Here is an 18,223-nt window from a genome sequence, read left to right as displayed (position 1 = left end):
CCACAACGCGGTGCTTGTGGTGTCTAAACTGATGTTTCTTTGTGTCGTGCCAACTACATGAATCACATATCGGGGAAACAAGCTTTTTTTCCTTAGATGGAAACATTTGCAGACTTGAATTTTTATACAACGTTAACTCCTCTTGCACTGTGTGTGTGGTGGGAGGAGAGATTTATATAATGTGGACATGCTGTCAGGAGCAAGTATTGAAGGATGTACCTTTAAATGTTATATTTGTGTGGGATACTGCTAACCATCGCAACTCTGGTCCCTAGCTTGATAGACCTGATAGGGAACTACAGTGTATCTTTCTCTGTGTGTGGCAGAACTGCTACCCAAATAGGTATGAATTGCCTAATGGTAAGGGGGGAGTTGGCAAAAGAGGAAGAGGAAGCAGAATTTAAGAGGATGGAGGTAGAAGAGGGGAGGGAAGCTAAAGAAGAGGGAGTAAAGAAGGAAGGAAAAAAGAAAGGGAAGGTACTACTGCCTTTAAATAAATCAGCGGTGTTATAATTTAGGGGCACAGGACTCTCCTCTCATTGAGATGGAAATGACCTTCAGAAAACAAATTCTTTCTATACATAGGAGGTAAATTTATTAGTAGTCAAGTAGTCAAATCGAGAAAAAACACTAACATCAATATTCTCACAATTATTTTCTGAAAACTTAAATAGGATTTTTTTTTAAAGAACAATACAGTGAAAAGTCTCAGGAAAAAAGCTGGCAAAGCTCTACAGAAGTCAATAGTCTCAAGCAAACATTACAGATTTGTGACTTGATTTAATATGAATTGAACAAGGTCTTTCTTGCTGGAGTTTGTCTTGTTTCCGCAACCCCCCCACCCCACAAACTTGACTATTTCATTTGAGTATTTCTTAAAGTAACTTGCCAGGATTAAAAAAAAAAAATGGCACAATTTTTGTCAAGTTTTTTTTCTCAAACTCACATTTTGATAGATCATCCTTTTTGTATTAAACCATCACAAGACATTATGAAAAATCTACAAATGTGTGCCAGATGAGAGCATTGTTAAAAGTGTTTCAACAATAAATAGTTTAAGTGTGCTGTTCTAAGATCCTAATACTTAACAATGCCCATTTGTATAAAATATATGCCAGGTTACAAAAACCATGACATAAAAAAACATTACTAAAAACAGAGGAAAGGACCAAAATGAATAACACAAGGTATTACAAAATTATTAAGCAGTTACATTTCCAGTCACTGTTTAAAACATGAGGCACTAGTGTTGTCAAACTGAACATACAATTTGCCCTACATTTAATAAATATTTAATTGATTTGTAAATTATATACCCAGTAATGTGGACTTAGTTCTTAGGACTTGATGTTCATGTCGTGTAGCTGAAGTCAATTATTTGCACACACAGGAGTCATGACGTTTGTGAATACATATTCAGTTATTTATGTTCCTTCTGATTTCTCTATCCAGCAGATTCCATATACGGAAATGAGGATATATAGACTGTAAATTGTACCCATGTACCTTTGACAAAAGAAGGAGACCATTAGGCTAAAAGGAGCAGAGTAGTCAGCAAGAAGGTAGGAAGAGCAGACTGTGACTTAATTTGCAAGTGTACAATATATCTCCCATATAATTTGTCTTAAGTGAGGCACTGATATATCATCATATTGCTCGGTTTCATTCAGGGTTGCAACCTCATCTCATTAAAGATGCTTCCATATAAATTACTGAAACTGAGCCTGATTCTACATTGCATCAATTACTGCCCAGCCTGCATTTAAACTAGTCTTAAAACTATCATCTGTACTTTATAGATGTGAAGAGATAAGATAGTTTAATGTTAAAGAATACCTTTTAGCTTTATGGAAACTGGTGAATGCAATCATTTTATGAATTGTCATTTGTGAAGAAACAATATATATTTGAATATTATGTATTTCTAATATTTATTTGCTGGTTAGTAGAGCTTTTATGTTAATGTCTAAAGAAAAGTGGGGCAAGCTCATTTGAGTTGAGCATCGTATTTTACATTTTTCTTTTTACAAGGGATATGTTGAGTGTACTAATATAAGAATCTAGAGACCAGGTTTAACTTGAGATATATTATTTATTTGGATTTTATCTATCATTGATTGGTTTATGTATTGAAGTATTTATTGCTGTGAATCATACCACTGTTCTAGATGATAATAATCAGGGCTGTGGAGTCGGTAGATAAATTCTCCGACTCCTCTGTTTCTGATACTTCCGACTCCTCTGTTTTTAATATGCTAATGTATTTTATACATCCAGGAAGGGGCAGGGGGAAAGGGCACTTAAAACACAACTGAACTGATAATAAACTGATAGACAATTTTATCTATACTCCTAATGATTTCCCTAGAATCCCATAGTCATGTTTAAAGTTTAAGCTAACATTACAGCTGAATTACAGCAGTTTTTCAAATGTTTTAAAGCTTCAGTCTTAAACTATTGACTATCCATTCCCTTCACGTATACAAGTATTTCTAGTCCTGCAAATTTTTTTTACTTAATTAGTTATCAGTGAGAGTTAGGCTAGGTTCACAGTGGGCATTGTGTTCCCTGTAACAGAGGACCACGACGCAGTGGAGCTGCCGCACCTTAACTGTGTGTTACGTCCCATTTAGTGAAGCATACAGTCAATGAAAAGCATGCTTCATGGTCGCTCAACGTGTTCGTTTATGCACTGGGCTTTATTCTTATAGCAGAGAAGTAATTAATTATGACTGTTTGTGAATTGGGACATTTAAACTTGCTTTATTTTTTTTTTTTATTCCCATTTAAATTTAGTAGGAGTCAGTGTCGGTTAATTTTTTGCCGACTCCGACTCCAGGTACCCAAAATTGCCTCCGACTCCTCGACTCCGACTCCACAGCCCTGATAATAATTACAACAATAATAATGATAATTTCATAGTTTACCATACTCCCTTTTTAAATAGACCTGTGTAACTGAATTTGAAGCCCACTCCCCGGGCCAGTGCTGCTTTAAGAAAACAAATGTAACTGTCAGGGAATAAGTAGCACCACAATCCTACTTACCGTTACCAGGCTTTCCTTGGCAGATGTAGACTCACACATGCACAGCAGAGTAACATTTTATATTTTACTCTACAGTGAATGTGGCAGTGAAAAATAAAGTATGTCAGATTTCAGGTGTCCAACTTTTTATTTTTTTTTTTAAAAAAACCCTTCTCGGCAATAACCGGAGGTATGCCAAGCCGAAACCACGTGTAAGTTCAGTAATTCACATGTGGTTTCAGTGAGTGATTGCTCAAGCAACTTTAAGGCTACTGAAAATAGTAAAACATTAAAATAAACCAATAAGATAATTGCTGTCAATTTCTTACAGAGGAAATACAGATCATTAAAAAAAATTGAAAATTTGCTTTGGACACTATGGGAAAAGGAATTGCCATATTTGGGAACTTTCTAGGTACTTTACATATAATATATGTACACTAAACCTATTAATAATTCACAGTTATTTTAATTATTGCCTAGGGAGATGCATTTTATGCAGCAAAATCTTTCATCTGGAAAGATAACTTTTTTTAATCATTTGGAACCACAAACACAGACTTGATGTAGAAGACCTCCGCAACCTGTAGATGTTTGCAGGTAAACAATACAGGTATGAGATCTATTTTTTGAAAATACAGGAAGGCCAACTCCCATAAAGTGCATTTTAAGCATATAATTCTAGTTTCAAAAACGATTTCCTTTTTTTCTGGAATAATAAAACAGTATCTTGTACTGATCCATACTAAGCTGGCTGAATCCATATTGGTGGCAAACCATCCAATTGGTTTTATGTTTAAATGATTTGTAGCAGACTTACGGTATGATGATACACATTACAAAAATTATCCCTTATCTGTAAAATCCCAGGTCCCAACCATGCCAGATAACAAATCCTATACCTGTATTAAGAATTTTGAAAACCGAACTGCAAACCTGTTTATATTTAATCTTATGAAATAATAAAAGTAATGTCACTCACTGTGCCTTTAGGGCTCTGGCACACGGGGAGATTAGTCGCCCGTGGCAAAACTCCCTGTTCGCGGGCGACTAATCTCCCCGTGTGCCAGAGCCCTTATAGTAGTTATGTAGTGGCACAGCAGATGCACACTTATTCCCTCAGCAAGCCAATAATAAGCGCAATTAATTTCTTCTGATGAATAAAATGGATTCCTCATCCAACTGTTGACAATTGCACGTCACACATATTCAGCATGCAGATGATGGCACATATCCAGTAACCAACATTAGGATAATTACACGGGAAAATGAATAAAAATGAAGAGCAAAATAAATAAATATTGCGGCTTGATATGTTTAACAGCTGACACATTTTTCTCTGGTAGATGCATATTTATCAAATCAAGTTGAATTGTTACCACTGCAGCTAATTTAAAAAATAAATATTCATAATATAATTTTATGACAACCTGAAAATAACTCCTCAACCTGGATATCAGTTCAAATGAGGGCTATTAGATATGGCATTTCTGGAATGAGAACCTTATAATTTATAGTTAATTATCTATTACAATAAAAGCCAAAACAGACGATTTCAACAAGTCACAGGATTGACCATATCCAACTGACACTGCCACCAGTTTATCCAGACTAATATCCTGGTCTGTCTTAAATATGGTAAGCTTTTCTTACATGGGAATGAAAGCATTTTACAGCAATCAAGGCAGGCATTATTGGCACACTAATTATGCCAGGACACCAAATTAAGAGACTTGTCCATCCTGGTGGCAAATAAATCCATTGGGAAATTTTTTTACAGTGCGAGAGACAACGCATAATTATGAAGAGTGCTAAATGCCAGTAAGAAACAGACATCACTGTTGAGTTTCCCCCAATGGCTGTCTACCCCTTGCCAAACTACAAGCATCTGAAATTAAATGGGCATGTATACCCCCCTGTTCAACATAAGTTCAACGAATAGGGCTTGTGCTGAGAATACATTTTGCCTATTGTTATAACCACAAAAAGCAGTGATATGTATTATTTCTTGAGGCCAAACAGGGAAACTGAAACATCATGTTTGGTCCTTATAAAGCACATAATTAGAATTCTGGTGCACAGATAAACCCCCTGCGTAATGAACTCTTGCTTGTCTGTAAGCCAAAACAGTCAGAATAAAAGGTAAAGGGATGGAGTTCTTTATTGGTACAAGGCATAGGATAGATTATTCAGAATGCTTGGGACCTGAAGTTTTCCAGATAAGGGATCTTTCTGTCATTTGGATCACCATACCTTACGTCTGCTTAAAATAACTTAAACATTAAATAAACCCAATAAGGAAATTTTGTTGCCAATATGGATCATGCAGCTTAGTTAGGATCAAATATAAGGTACAGGTTTTTTATAAGGAGTCTTTCCATAATTTGGATCTCCATACTTTTTCTGGTAACAATCATTAAAACATTATAGAAACCAATGGGATTGTTAAGATTATTATTATCATTATTTGTTATGAATTAGTTTAAAATGGAGTAAATGGACTGTATAGGAGATGGCCTTCCCATAATTGGGAGCTTTCTAGATAGCGAGTATCTGGATAAGGGCAATGGTATGATTAGCCATCTGCGCTTAAATCTTGGCTACTGCTGGCAACAAATCTACCCAAATTCTTTTCCACTGGCAAGAAAATGAATCGCTGGTGGGAAGGCATAAGTGGCGCTTCGTTTTCTGAAGTCGCCCAAATCTCCCCATGTGCCACTGCCCTAAAGCAGTGATCCTCAACCAGTGGCTCGTGAGCAACATGTTGTTTACTACTTCCATTGATGTTGCTCCCAGTGGCCTCAAAGTAGGTGCCCATTTTTAAATTTCTGGCTTGGAGGCAAGTTTTGGAAGCAATTTTACTCCAAGCAGAGCCTCCTGCAGGCAAGCAGTCCATATAGGGCTACAAACTAGCCAATTACAGCCCTAATTTGGCATCCTCAAGTAACTTTTTTCATGCATGTGTGGCTCACCAATACTTTATACATCTGTACACAAGTGTGGCTCACAAGTAAAAAAAAGGTTGGGAATTCCTGCCCTAGGATACCATACCTGTAATCTAATTACCTACGTCACAGGGACCTCACATGGAGTAACTTCATTTAGCTCAAGAAAAACATAACAAAACAATAGGCAAAAAGTATGCTCAGCCCAAGCCCTATTCGGGCCCTATGCATTGCTGATCCAGTTTCCACAAAGGTACACATTTTAATTCATAATTAGATATTAAGAATTAAATGGGATGATTAAAATAGGAAAATCATAGGAGGAAAGTAACCCTTTCAATAGCTAGAAAAAATAAAATTTTAATTCGGCTGATGCTACAGATAAAGTACTTGAAATATGTATTTAAAATACAGATATGGTATCACTTATCTGGAAACCTGTTATCCAAAAAAACTTCACATTACAGAAAGGCCATCACTCTATATTTTAAAGAATAAGTAAACCTTTTTTTTCTATGAGTAAAATTACGCTAAACAGCAACCAGAATTACCTACCTTTGTCCCAGCATTCTCTCTGACATGGTTCCTCAGTCAGGTGTTCTTTTTCTTTGCTTCCGTGTTCAGAGTGAAGCCCCGCCCCCACTTCCTGTTCAGGTCTCTCTTCAATTTGACAAGGTTGTCGGAGTGGAGAGCTTTCTGCGCATGCCTGGAGGCAGCAGGAGCCAGTCTGTGCATTAGCAGGGGGTTTTTTTTTATGAGAGACCTGAACAGGAAGTGGGGGCGGGGCTTCACTCTGCACACGGAAGCAAAGAAAAAGAATACCTTCTGAGGAACCATGTCACAGAGAATGCTGGGACAAAGGTAGGTAATTCTGGAGGCTGTTTAGAGTAATTTTACTTACAGAAAAAAAAAGGTTTACTTATTCTTTAAGCAAATACTTCAAATTTTTAAAAACATTTTTTTTCCTCTGGGATAATTAAACAGCTATATAAATTCAGATTAGAGGCAAAACAATTATTTAATTTAATGTTTAAATTATTTTTAGCAGACCTAAAGGGGTTGTTCACCTTTGTACAACATTCACAAATATAACAGTTCACATTATTAGAACAATCTTTGCCATAGAGATAGTTAACAAAATGTGCAGCTGAAAAGATATTTACCTCAGAATCACCCCCCCCCCTTCATTTTTGCACAGACCCTGTGCGCCGGCAGGGGGGTTGTGGGGTTGCTTTTTTACTTCCTTATATGTCATGAATAGTACTGGCAGCAGCCTTAACTCCTTTTAGCCTGTCAGCCTAACACTGCTTTCTGTGCTTTTCTGTGACAGAGTGCTGCAAATCTAACATAACAGTATTCTAGATTTGTGATATGCTGAATCTATTTGCCTGTTCCTTTGCAAGGGGGAAATTAACCAACGACCTTTCAATTTATGCAACTGGTTGGAGTGCACAAGCATTGGTCCAATGGAAAAGAGCAAAGCCTGGATGTGATGATGTAAGCAGGTTCAAAATAGGCCACTCCCATCCCTTCAGAAAATTGATTAGAGAGACAGAAGGAGGACCGATTTAACAGGTATTAAAAGTAGCTTTTACAGTAGCCTTTGTACTTTTCTTTATGGAAAATGGATTTTATGACATGCTAAAAGCATTTTTGGTGGTTTAATAAGATTTGGAAATTGAATGCGAACAACCCCTTTAAAGTATGGTGATCAAAATTCTAGAAAGATCTCTTATCCAAAAACACCCCATGTCCCATGCATTCCAGATAATAGGTACTATCTTGTATGAAGACTACTATATAAATGCAGGTTTCTTCAATCTAAAGTGAAAAAGACAAACACCTGCAACAAAATAGGGTAGTTTTTACAGGAAGCACCCTATTAAAAACATTAAAATATTAATTATAACCATAACCTTATAAGTAACTGAACACAGGGAAAGTTTGCCCTGCATTCCTTGCAGTGACGTGTCTTGTGGGAATTCAGTAGCTATAAATCTTTTCTATCTGCTCTCTGTATACATACTGTATAGGGCAGGTGGCCATGTAAGAGTAAGAGGAGAAATTCTCTTTCTCCTCACTGTATAAGTTCTTATGAATACTTAAAATCCTTCTGCATGACCCTGCATGACTTTCACAGGAACTTATGCAGCAAGGAAAAAGAAAATAAATTGTAGCAGTCAACCTTCCATAGGTACATAATTTGGGGTAAGAAAATTGCATAGAGCCATTGTGAGGAGCTGTTGATCTCCTCAGGTCTGTAGATCAGTCAGCTCTGGGAAGTGGTTCTTATTGTAGGATGGGTCAGTCACAGCACAGGTACCCATCCCTGTCTTCTCTTTAAGTTAGAAAGTGTGTGGGATTTGTCACATTTAAATATGCGGCATCACATTATGCACAGTGATAATGATAGGATTAACACATCAGGCTACTCTGAGGCAAGGAATATACTGTACCTTTCTGGAACTGTTACCAGTTTGACATTAAGCACAGAGTGCTTATGGGCTCATTTATGACCTCAAAAGGCACTTTTTTGCGTCAAACAACAAAAGGCAGAATGGACTGAGCAGAGCTGAGTGCCTACTCAGCTCTGCTCAGTCCATTCTGCCTTTTGTTGTTTATCGTGCTCACTGTGCATAGTAACTCAGGGGAACCTTGGGGGTGGCAGTAGCTCTAGGGTTCCTAAAGTGGCCTGCATCAGTAGACACAGTGTACTTGTGCAGACATAATTTTAACACAAGCACCTTAAGTGACAAAATCTGAACACCTAATCTTTTTAAATGACTGCTTATTTGCGTATAGGTATAAGCCGTTATCCAGAATTCCCAGGACCTGTTTTTTTGATAAGGGTTCTTTCTGTAATTTGGATCTTCATACCTTAAAGGACATGTAAACCACATGTGCGCTGTTAAGTTCATGCAATCAAGAATGCAGGCTTACACAGACAGAATTTACCTTGAAAAACTCCTGCTTGGATTGTGTCCTGTAACTGTTAAACTTAGCTTAACAGTTGAGAAGAACTGAGCATGCTCAGTTAGCCAAGACCATAGTTAATTCCTAAGGAAGGGGGCCGAGTGAGTTAAAGTAGAAGAAGAAATCCTTAGTGATTAAGGGGATGCTGCATCCTTACTATTAACTGTTGAACAACAGGAGTGGCAGGTATTGATTTCAAAGACACTGTTCACATTTTTTTGGGGGGGTTACATGTCCTTTAAGTCAAAACCAACAGCATTGTTTTGCCTCCAATAAGGGTTATTTGTATCTTAGTTTACATAAGGTACCAGGTCCTGTTTTATTATTACATAGAAAAGGGAAATCATTTTTAAAAATTTGAATTATTTGATTAAAATTGAGTTTTTTGAGCTTCCCGTAATTTGGAACTTTCTGGATAACGGTTTCCAGATAACAGATAACTGCACAGTTCCATTAGACACTGTACATCACCCCTTTGTGACCTGGTTTGTGTGACAGTTGGCATGGTATACAGAAATTAGATTGCAAGCTCAACTTTGGCAGGTGCAAGCTCCACTTTTGGCAGTGATTGAAGATGTAAAGCTGTGTGTGTCTGTGATATGTCTGTGCTCTTTATAAATAATACAGTGCTCAACAAAAGGTGGCAATCTGTGGAATTTCTATAAGAAAACCAACCACAAATTTCTAGGATATCTGATTGTGATAAATGGGTCCTTCAGCTTCAGTGTAGTACTGTGATGAATAAAGCTATTGTTTGTGCAACCAATGGATATAAGTAATTGGTTTTCCAACGATAAAAAAGCCACGTATCTCTATAGGTGTAGGGCCATTGTGTATACATAAATACAGTTTAGTGTTTAGTACATAATGTGTATGACACTTTTGCCAGTTATTCAGTCAGATTATTATGATAATGTGTTCAGTTGCCTAGGTGTTAAAATGGCACAAGCTGAATTGCAGCAGGTTAATAATTCTTATTGAAAGAGCAGTTTTGTGGGAGTGAAGATGCTGACTATGCAGCTTTATGGTACTCTGTGCAGTTCCTTGGCACTGAGTGCAAAAAAAATTCCTTTAACTAACTTTGGAATGGCTGTATGTTCTGCAAGATAAATTGAAGTCATGCCGCCTGCCGGGCAGGAGAACTGTGGAGGTCAGAAAATCAATCTTTTGCAGTCAGCAGATGGCTATTGTCTTCTGCCATGATGGCAAAGGAAAATAAGTTCTCTGTTGGTGCAGATATACTGTAACGATAAGGAAAAAGTAACATGGAAACAGATATTTTTGAGAACAGCAGCTGCAAAAAGTTCTTAAAAATGAATGCAATATGTAAAGGCTATTAAATATTAATACTGTCACATTCCAGGAACAGAATTCAAAATATAATGGTTCAAGGCAGCAGTCTTAGAATTGTGATGGGCATATTGGTAAATAAGGATTGTTTGAGGCTTCTATTTAAAGAAGAAGGAAAGGCTAAATCTGGGGGGTGCCAAATGTTAGCCTTAAAGAGCAATAGGTTTGAATGCTGAAAAGATGTAGAAGAGGAAGGCAAATAATTTGACCAGTTAACCAAGACCAATTAAAGTTGGCTTTTCACTCTACTGTGGATGCAAACAAGGAAGAAGAAACACTTGCCCGCATACACCCCGGCTGGTGCAGTTTTCTCCTAACAGAAGCACCATCCGGGGGGTTTCAGGTAAGTGATTAAAATCACTTTGGGGTGCCTAACATTTTGGCTAGGGCTAGAAGTATTCCAAGCGGTTTTCTTCTACATGCTACCTAGATTTTTTTACATTCCATTTTCCACAGCTGAATGATTAAAGGGTATGTTTAAACAATGACAAATATGTCCTCATTTACAAAGAGCAGGCAATGTGATTTTATGGCAACTTGTCACAGCACTGCATAGCATTGGTATTGCCTTGTGCCTATTAATTAAGGACTAGGAAACCCTGTACTGTACTGTACACCTGCCATGACAAGACACACAGGTTTACTTTGCACCCTGCACCAACATACAGTTTTTTCATGGAAGCTTAATTGTGTGCATATAGAGGTTGAGTAAAACAATGTCAGTTCTGTGGCAGGGTAACTTGAGTAAGATTTACAAAAAGGCATGATATTGCTTATATACATGTGTGTATATACTGTATACAGAGAAATATAGGATAACATTCCTTACTCTAATTTAAAGGAGATGATTAGATTCCGAGGTTACTTTTTGTAGTCTTTTAAATTTTATTAGGGGTATATTATTCTATATCAGGGGTCCCCAACCTTTTTTACCTGTGAGCCACATTCAAATATAAAAAGAGTTGAGGAGCAACACAAAAATAAAAAAAAAGTTTCTGGGGTGCCAAATTAGGGCTGTTATTGGCTATTGACAGGCATCCTACAGGAGGCTCTTTTCAGCAGTACATCTGGTTCTTGCTCCTCCAAAACTTGCCTCCAAGCCAGGAATTCAAAATTGAGCACTTGATTTTAGGCCACTAGTAAGCAACATGTTGATCTTGAGCCACTGGTTGGGATCACTATTCTATATCATCTACCTGTGACTATCAGCTACACTCTACATCAGGGTGAAAACAATGGTGACAAGCTGAAACATGGATGCACCAAAGTTCTTAAATAAAGCTCCTATTGATGCTTTTGCTATTGTAGTGCACCAGGTAGGTCCTAGGTACTCAGGGTGCTCACTTTGTGGAGGTAAGCAAAACCTGGTACTCTGGTAAATGGTATTGAAAGAGACAAGGCCCCAGCCCAAGATAAATTGTTGTATTACCTTCTTTCTGTGTTGGGTTATTTTCTAAGATGGCAGACCTGTTCCTGCTGTGCACTGGACCTCAAGGCCTCTCCTCCTAACCAATCTGTGCAGGGCAACTTTCCTCCCTGCTTTCCTGCATCTCCTTAAAGTAGAAGGAAAGGCTAATAGTTAATCTAAAGCTGCAGGCATACAGTACCTTCCGTTATCTCAGAAGTGCCCTTAAGTTTCCCCATATTTCACCTGTTCAGAAGCCAAACAGGAAGAAAAAATGCTGAGCTGTGTAAAGAAGACTCCCATAATGCATCGCTCCTGCAACAAGACTAAGACCAGCTCCTGATTAAGCGCATGCGCAGGGACAGGAAACTGAAGCGCGCCTTACTAGCAAGCTAGTGCCTTTTGCGTGTTTGCGCAGTGCACAGTTAGAGTAGGGTAGAGTAGGTCACGCTCGCATCTAGGGGGAGGGAGAAAATTTGCGCATGCGCGTTTGTTGGACTAATTTAAATATCCAACATGGCGGCCGCAATAGTTGCTAAACAGCATTTAGGAAAATCAGAAAATACTGGCTATAAAAAGTAAAAAAAATGTAGCGATTAGCTACAGGGACATAAGGCCTATGCATTTATGGGGTTGCATTTTTAACCCTTTCCTTCTCCTGCAGATGACTGCTGGGGAAAGACAGCTTTTTAAGGTACTCTGGCTTTTTATTTCTCTTGCACAGAAATCCACTACTATTCTTGTTTTTCAAGCCGTGCTCTGCTCCACCCAGCATCAGCATCACTTTGGGGCTTCATCATTAACAAAATGCAACTTCTTATATTTTATATAAGCTTTATATTGTTTTTAAATAATAATCCATTAATTAATTACTTTTAATTTGTATAGCCCCAACATATTCCACAGCGCTTTACATACATTATAAATCATTCACTTCAGTACCTGCCAAGGTGGAGCCTATAGTTTAACTCCTAATCATATTTATGCACACTATGGTCAATTTTATCTGAAGTCCATTAACCTTCCTGGATGTTTTTGGAATATGGAAGGCAGAGAATGGAGGAGACTCACGATAACATGGGGACAATATACAAACTCTTTGCAGATAGTGCCCTAAGTAGAATCAAACCTAGAACCCCAGCACTGATGGAGAGAAGTACTAACCAATGTGTTACTGTGTGGTGATCTGTTTAATGTACACACACAATCTAATGGCAGTAATACAACTATCACCAATTTTGCAGAAAAAGGCCCTTTGCCATAAAGGTTAAAGGAAAAAAAAGGTAAAAACTAAGTAAGCTTTATCAGAAAGGTCTATGTAAATACAGCCATAAGCACTTCAGGATTTCTTTTCCCAAAGAAAATCGTTCTGGGCACGGCACGGCACGAGTCTGCTCAGTTTGCTCTTCTCTCCCACTCCCCACTCTGTCCTCCCCCTTCCACCTCGACCCTCTCCAAACTGTGGTATAATCTGAGCTTCCAGCAGCCAGAGCTGCATCACAGAAGTTACTGAGACCAAGCTAAAATGGCAGCTACTATCTTAAACAAACAGAGGGAGCTTCTAGGTCTGTCTACTGAGGTATGGTAAAGCTTTCTGCAGAATAAATATAGTCTTCTAGCTTGCACTATTGTGGCTAATCTATTGGCAATAAAATGGCATTCCTTCTCCTTTAAGAAACTGTTTCAGCAAGTGAAAAGACGATCATACAATTTCATACAAAGGTCTTTTTCCCCTACAGAGTGGTACTGGATTTATGTGCCACTAGACTCCAGAAGAGTGTGCCAAGTTATATATAAGGTTTGTATAGAAAGATAAATAAATGCCTGGAGGCATAATATAGTGCTTAATACTTTACTAAGAATAAAAAATGTACAGTTTAGGATGGCCAGCCCATTAGTTAATAAACATTGCCCTTTAAAGGAGAAAGGTAAAAACTAAAGAAGCTTCATCAAAAAGGTCTATGTAAATACAGCCATAAGCACTCACAGAAAGAAAAATATGGCAATCCTTTCTGCAGAATATATATAATGTTCTAGGTGGCACTAATGTGGCAAATCTATTGGCAGTAAAATGCCAAAATGCCTTTCCTTCTCCTTTAAAAGCTACACATTACAGTGAGACTCCCCTGTTAGTAGTTCATACAAAATAATCAAGTACTTACATTATTATTAACTATTAACAAAGGCAAAATATTAGAAGGGTTGTACAGGTATGGGATTTGTTATCAGGAATGCTTATGGTTTGGGATTTTCTGATAAGGAATCTTTTTGTACTTTGGATCACCATACCTTAAGTCTGCAAAAATCATATAAATATTAAATAAACGCAAGAGGACTATTTTGTCACCAGTATGAAATCATGCAGCTTTATTACAAGCACTGTTATATTATTACACAGTAAAATTAAATACATGTAATTTACATAATAAATTATTGGCCTTGGGTTTCTGGATAAGAGACGACATATCTGTACATCAAACTTTCAGATTATATACAAAAATGTACTGTTCTTACTGCTTACAGACTATGTGGGGCATCTACCAACCTCTGTATTGCTTTTTTTTATGGTTTGTGTTTTTTTTCCTCAAATATATGATTTTTTATGGATTGATTTTTTTTTTTGCCATTTATTATGCCTAAAAAAATGTCAATAGGCAGCCATCCTGTTTCCAATTAGAAGATCTTCTTTTGCTTTGTGGTATTACAGATTTTCCAATTATTCTAATCCATTTGTTGGTTCGTACTTTTTTTTTTTTTTTAAAGGCTGTTTTAATAAATCACTTGGCATTTGTAGTTTTAGAAAAACTACAAAAAAACCACTAAAACCTTGAAAATGAGAATGTTGATAAATGGGCCTCCCAAGAGAAGGGAAGTAGGGAGAAGGGTGTATGAGACATAAGGTGAGGTGCACAGTTGTACAAAGCCTCTATTTTGTCTCATAAGGATATTATTACTGACATGGTTTTTTTGTGTGATACTGCATAATAAATCTAGTACTGCGCCCTAAAATACTGGGCTCACACATTACCTAAGAGTCAGAGTTACCATTCCTTCCAGCTGACTGCAAAAATTACTGGCCCACACTCTGATGCTTTCCAAATAGATATTAAAGAAAATGTAAAGTACATATTGGATTATTCATTAACAATGTCCTAGTCGAGTAATCTACTACACACTGTCACATATATGCTCTTTCATGACTCCAATTATAATCTCCCCCTAGTGAAATCCAATTGATGATTGTTTGCTCTGGTATTTAGTCAAATTTCAGCAAATAATGCAAAAGTTTATGTTTCTCTTGTCAAATAATATTGAGCAACTGCATCACTAAATTCTGCACAGGGTTCTTAAAAAATAAAGCATAAATGTTGCTTCTTAACTCAATTTACTTTTCCATAAGTGCACCAAACCTTTGGGTACAGCAGAGTAAATATAGCTGGTGCCATTGTGTATTCCATGTTCAATGACCACTTTCATAATGGTCTTAGAAACTGAAGCAAAAGTTACACCAGGTACAATTCACATTTCCGAGTCAGACCATAATACAACTCCCCCCCCCAAAAAAACCTTTAATACCACAAGAAAAAAATCTTCCATTTGTAAAAAGGATACCTGCCATTGACTTCTACATGTTTTGGATTTGTCGCAGTGTTCTTGCATAAGAAATGGTGTGTTTTTTCCACGACAAAATCATATTTTTGCACCAAAAATACCCCTGTCTCTGTTAGAGTGTGTTCCCAAAGTAACTATGGGGACTGGCTGTATATTATACTCTATAATATACATTTTTCATACTACATTTTTCATTTTGCTCTACTTTTCAGAAAAAATTAATATTTTTATTTTAATCTCCTCAACATTGGGAAACAGTGTACTTGCAGATATTACATTAGTTCCTTAATAAGGTATATTAGATAAACTGCAAAAAGACATACCTTTATAGAAAATGACAGTGTAGAACATTAAACAAAATACATAAGATCCAGGTCAAAGTTGGCATTAAGAACCACATAAATAAATATCTTAAAGCCCTTTAGGAAACTAATGAAATAGCTGATTTGTGCCTGTTAGGGAAGGCAAATATTTACCTAGCTGGCAAACTCTGATAGTTACAAGGGCAGAGGGTGTTAAAGAGTTATAGAAATTGTCCTGATTTTGCAGTCTCTTGGCACTCTGATAGTTACAAGGGCAGAGGGTGGGATTGGCATGTAATAATGTACTTCCCATTCTACTACGTAAGTAGTGGAAATGTCCAATCCCTATCTATGATTCCAAACCTATTAATATAGGTAGGGCAATGATCACAAAGAAGAAAAACATTAAAATTGTATACCTGGAGTGATGAGCTAATATTAATTAGATCAGGGCTATTTATGGCAATGAGGTATATTACTAAACTGTACAATGAAACAGAAGTCCCAAGGTGTGAAATGTGGTTAAAACAAATGCAAGAACTGAAAAATGTGTAAGAAATAGCTGTGCAACAAAGAAGGAAGTGAAATAAATACAGTCTAAATGTGACACACTGCTCGACTAATAAAGAGAGTGAGTCACTGTAACCATTTGGGATGTGGCCCATAGAGCATGCACTAATTTGTTCTGATGGTTTAGTTACCTTTACTGCGATTAATTAAATAAGTGTGTAATTGCTGTTTCTCTGTGTGGCAAAAACAGCAAAAGAATTCACTCTACTTTTCTATACAGATAATGAATGTCCCTGGGCTTATGACTTAAGGGCAAGGGCACACTAAGGGGCACATTTACTAATCCATGAACACTCGGTATTTTCGGTGACTTTTTTGTATTTTTCGCAACTTTTTCATACTTTGCGACAAAATCATATTGTCGCGCTGAGTACAAAAGTTTCGGATTCATTCAAGCTTCGGTATCGTGACTTTCTGTGGGCCAGGTTGGAACTGCAGTGCCATTGATTCTTATGGGAGGCTTCCAAAATCATGCACAGAAGGATCAAAGTTGGAAAGGTTTTCTTGCATTTTACGATCGTTCGGATACGAAAATTTTGTGACTTTCTGATCGCCAATACGATATTTTCGTGACTAATACAATTTTTTCGTAAGCATATTCGTGATATTTGCGATCTTCAGAAATTATCATATCCAATCTGAAATGATCCCATACGGGATTCGACCTTGCGTTTTCATCAATGTGCCCCTAAGTGTTTTTCCATCAGGCTGAGAAAAGCAGATCTGCTTCTCTGTGTATCTGCACTAAAAACTATAGTATCCGCCTTACTGCAGACACACACAATGTAGCGTAGGTCTGTCTGAAAATGCGACCTAAACTTCGCTCTGCTGTGTGTGCCTGCACTGAGGCGGACACTGTAGTTTTCAGTGCCTTTATGTTTTGTTCATTTGTTATTAAAACAAGGACATTGAACTGTATAAGTTTAGTTACTGCATAGGCAGTTATAGAAATTGTCCTGATTTTGCAATCTCTTGTCAGGTTTATATGTATAGTTTATTGTCATAGACAGCAAAATGGTCATGTAAAGATTGAAGGTTATGTCTGGTGTACTCTGTAATTAGGGTGGTTATATATAGTGGTGCGGCACAATTAAACACTAGATACTTTATATTATAAATTAGGTAGTTTATAAAGGAAAGTAATTCACTCTAATAATTTGTTTTGTGGACTGGCCATTCCTACTGTGTCTTGTTAAACTGCTCTTAACCCCTAAAGCAAATGTCACACTATAGGGCACATCAAATGTGGTTTGGATGGGTATGGCAAGTGACATATCCCTTAGGATCTACCCTCTATGGAAGAAATTTGTTAATTCACTCTAAATACTTTTGTTTTTACCTTCAGCTGGACATTTTATGGCTACAGTAGGTAGTTGTCTTCTGACTGATACATGCCACTGCTGCACGCACACATATAAAAGTATATATTTAATTTACCAGCATAAATGGCTTCTGAACTGTATTTGTTTTCGGTGTGGACTTGCAACCTGTCCCTATCATTGTTCAACATGGAAGGAAAGGATGAAAAAGGACTCCTGTCACTGGTTTAGCTGTAAATCTGTTAATGAGTGGTTTCACATTGTCACCAAGGAACAGCTGTTAGCAATAAAAGTGGTTTGGTTAGAGGTACTGTACAGGATTTCCACACACAGTCCCCATGTGTCTTTGTTACTTGCATTAACTTGTTGGCAAATATACCTTATGTTCTTCAGCTACCGCATCCGTACCGCTCCTTCGAACGCGATCAAGCTTCACACAACTCCTCTAGCTACGGATCGCTACTGCGGACACACTTCGTATCAACGCGTTTCTCGCTCATTTGCCTGAGGAAGCCATTCCCTATATTCATATCCCATTACAGCAAGAGACTGACTGGAGAAATAGAGCAGCCTAGGAACCCATATAGGCAATAGTCTCCAGGTGTCACAGGTAAAGAAAATGATAAAGCATTTCTTTACAGTACATGTATACATATATTACATAGCAAAAATTAAGAGGCAAACATTTTGTGCTCATTTATTTTTAATTGTGTGAAAGGTT

The 18,223-nt window shown here is 37.3% G+C and overlaps 1 protein-coding gene and 1 long non-coding RNA gene across 3 annotated transcripts in view; one reads left to right on the top strand and one right to left on the bottom strand.

Annotated features, from left to right (window-relative positions):
• Positions 1–18,000, bottom strand: part of hmg20a (high mobility group 20A) — a 35,734-nt gene extending 17,734 nt beyond the window's left edge. For both annotated transcript variants that reach the window (XM_012966406.3, XM_012966405.3), the window contains exon 1: positions 17,882–18,000. The gene's annotated coding sequence lies outside the window, so the exon portion shown is untranslated. The remainder of the gene's footprint in view (positions 1–17,881) is intronic.
• LOC116409762 lies at positions 1,403–7,527 on the top strand. The gene is made up of 3 exons (XR_004222022.1): positions 1,403–1,562; positions 3,510–3,639; positions 7,375–7,527. It is a non-coding gene; the product is annotated as an uncharacterized LOC116409762 (long non-coding RNA).
• Positions 18,001–18,223: the final 223 nt, after the last annotated feature.

Source organism: Xenopus tropicalis, chromosome 3 (assembly GCF_000004195.4).
Source record: "Xenopus tropicalis strain Nigerian chromosome 3, UCB_Xtro_10.0, whole genome shotgun sequence".
NCBI lineage: Eukaryota > Metazoa > Chordata > Amphibia > Anura > Pipidae > Xenopus > Xenopus tropicalis.
This window is presented reverse-complemented; position numbering and strand designations above follow the sequence as displayed.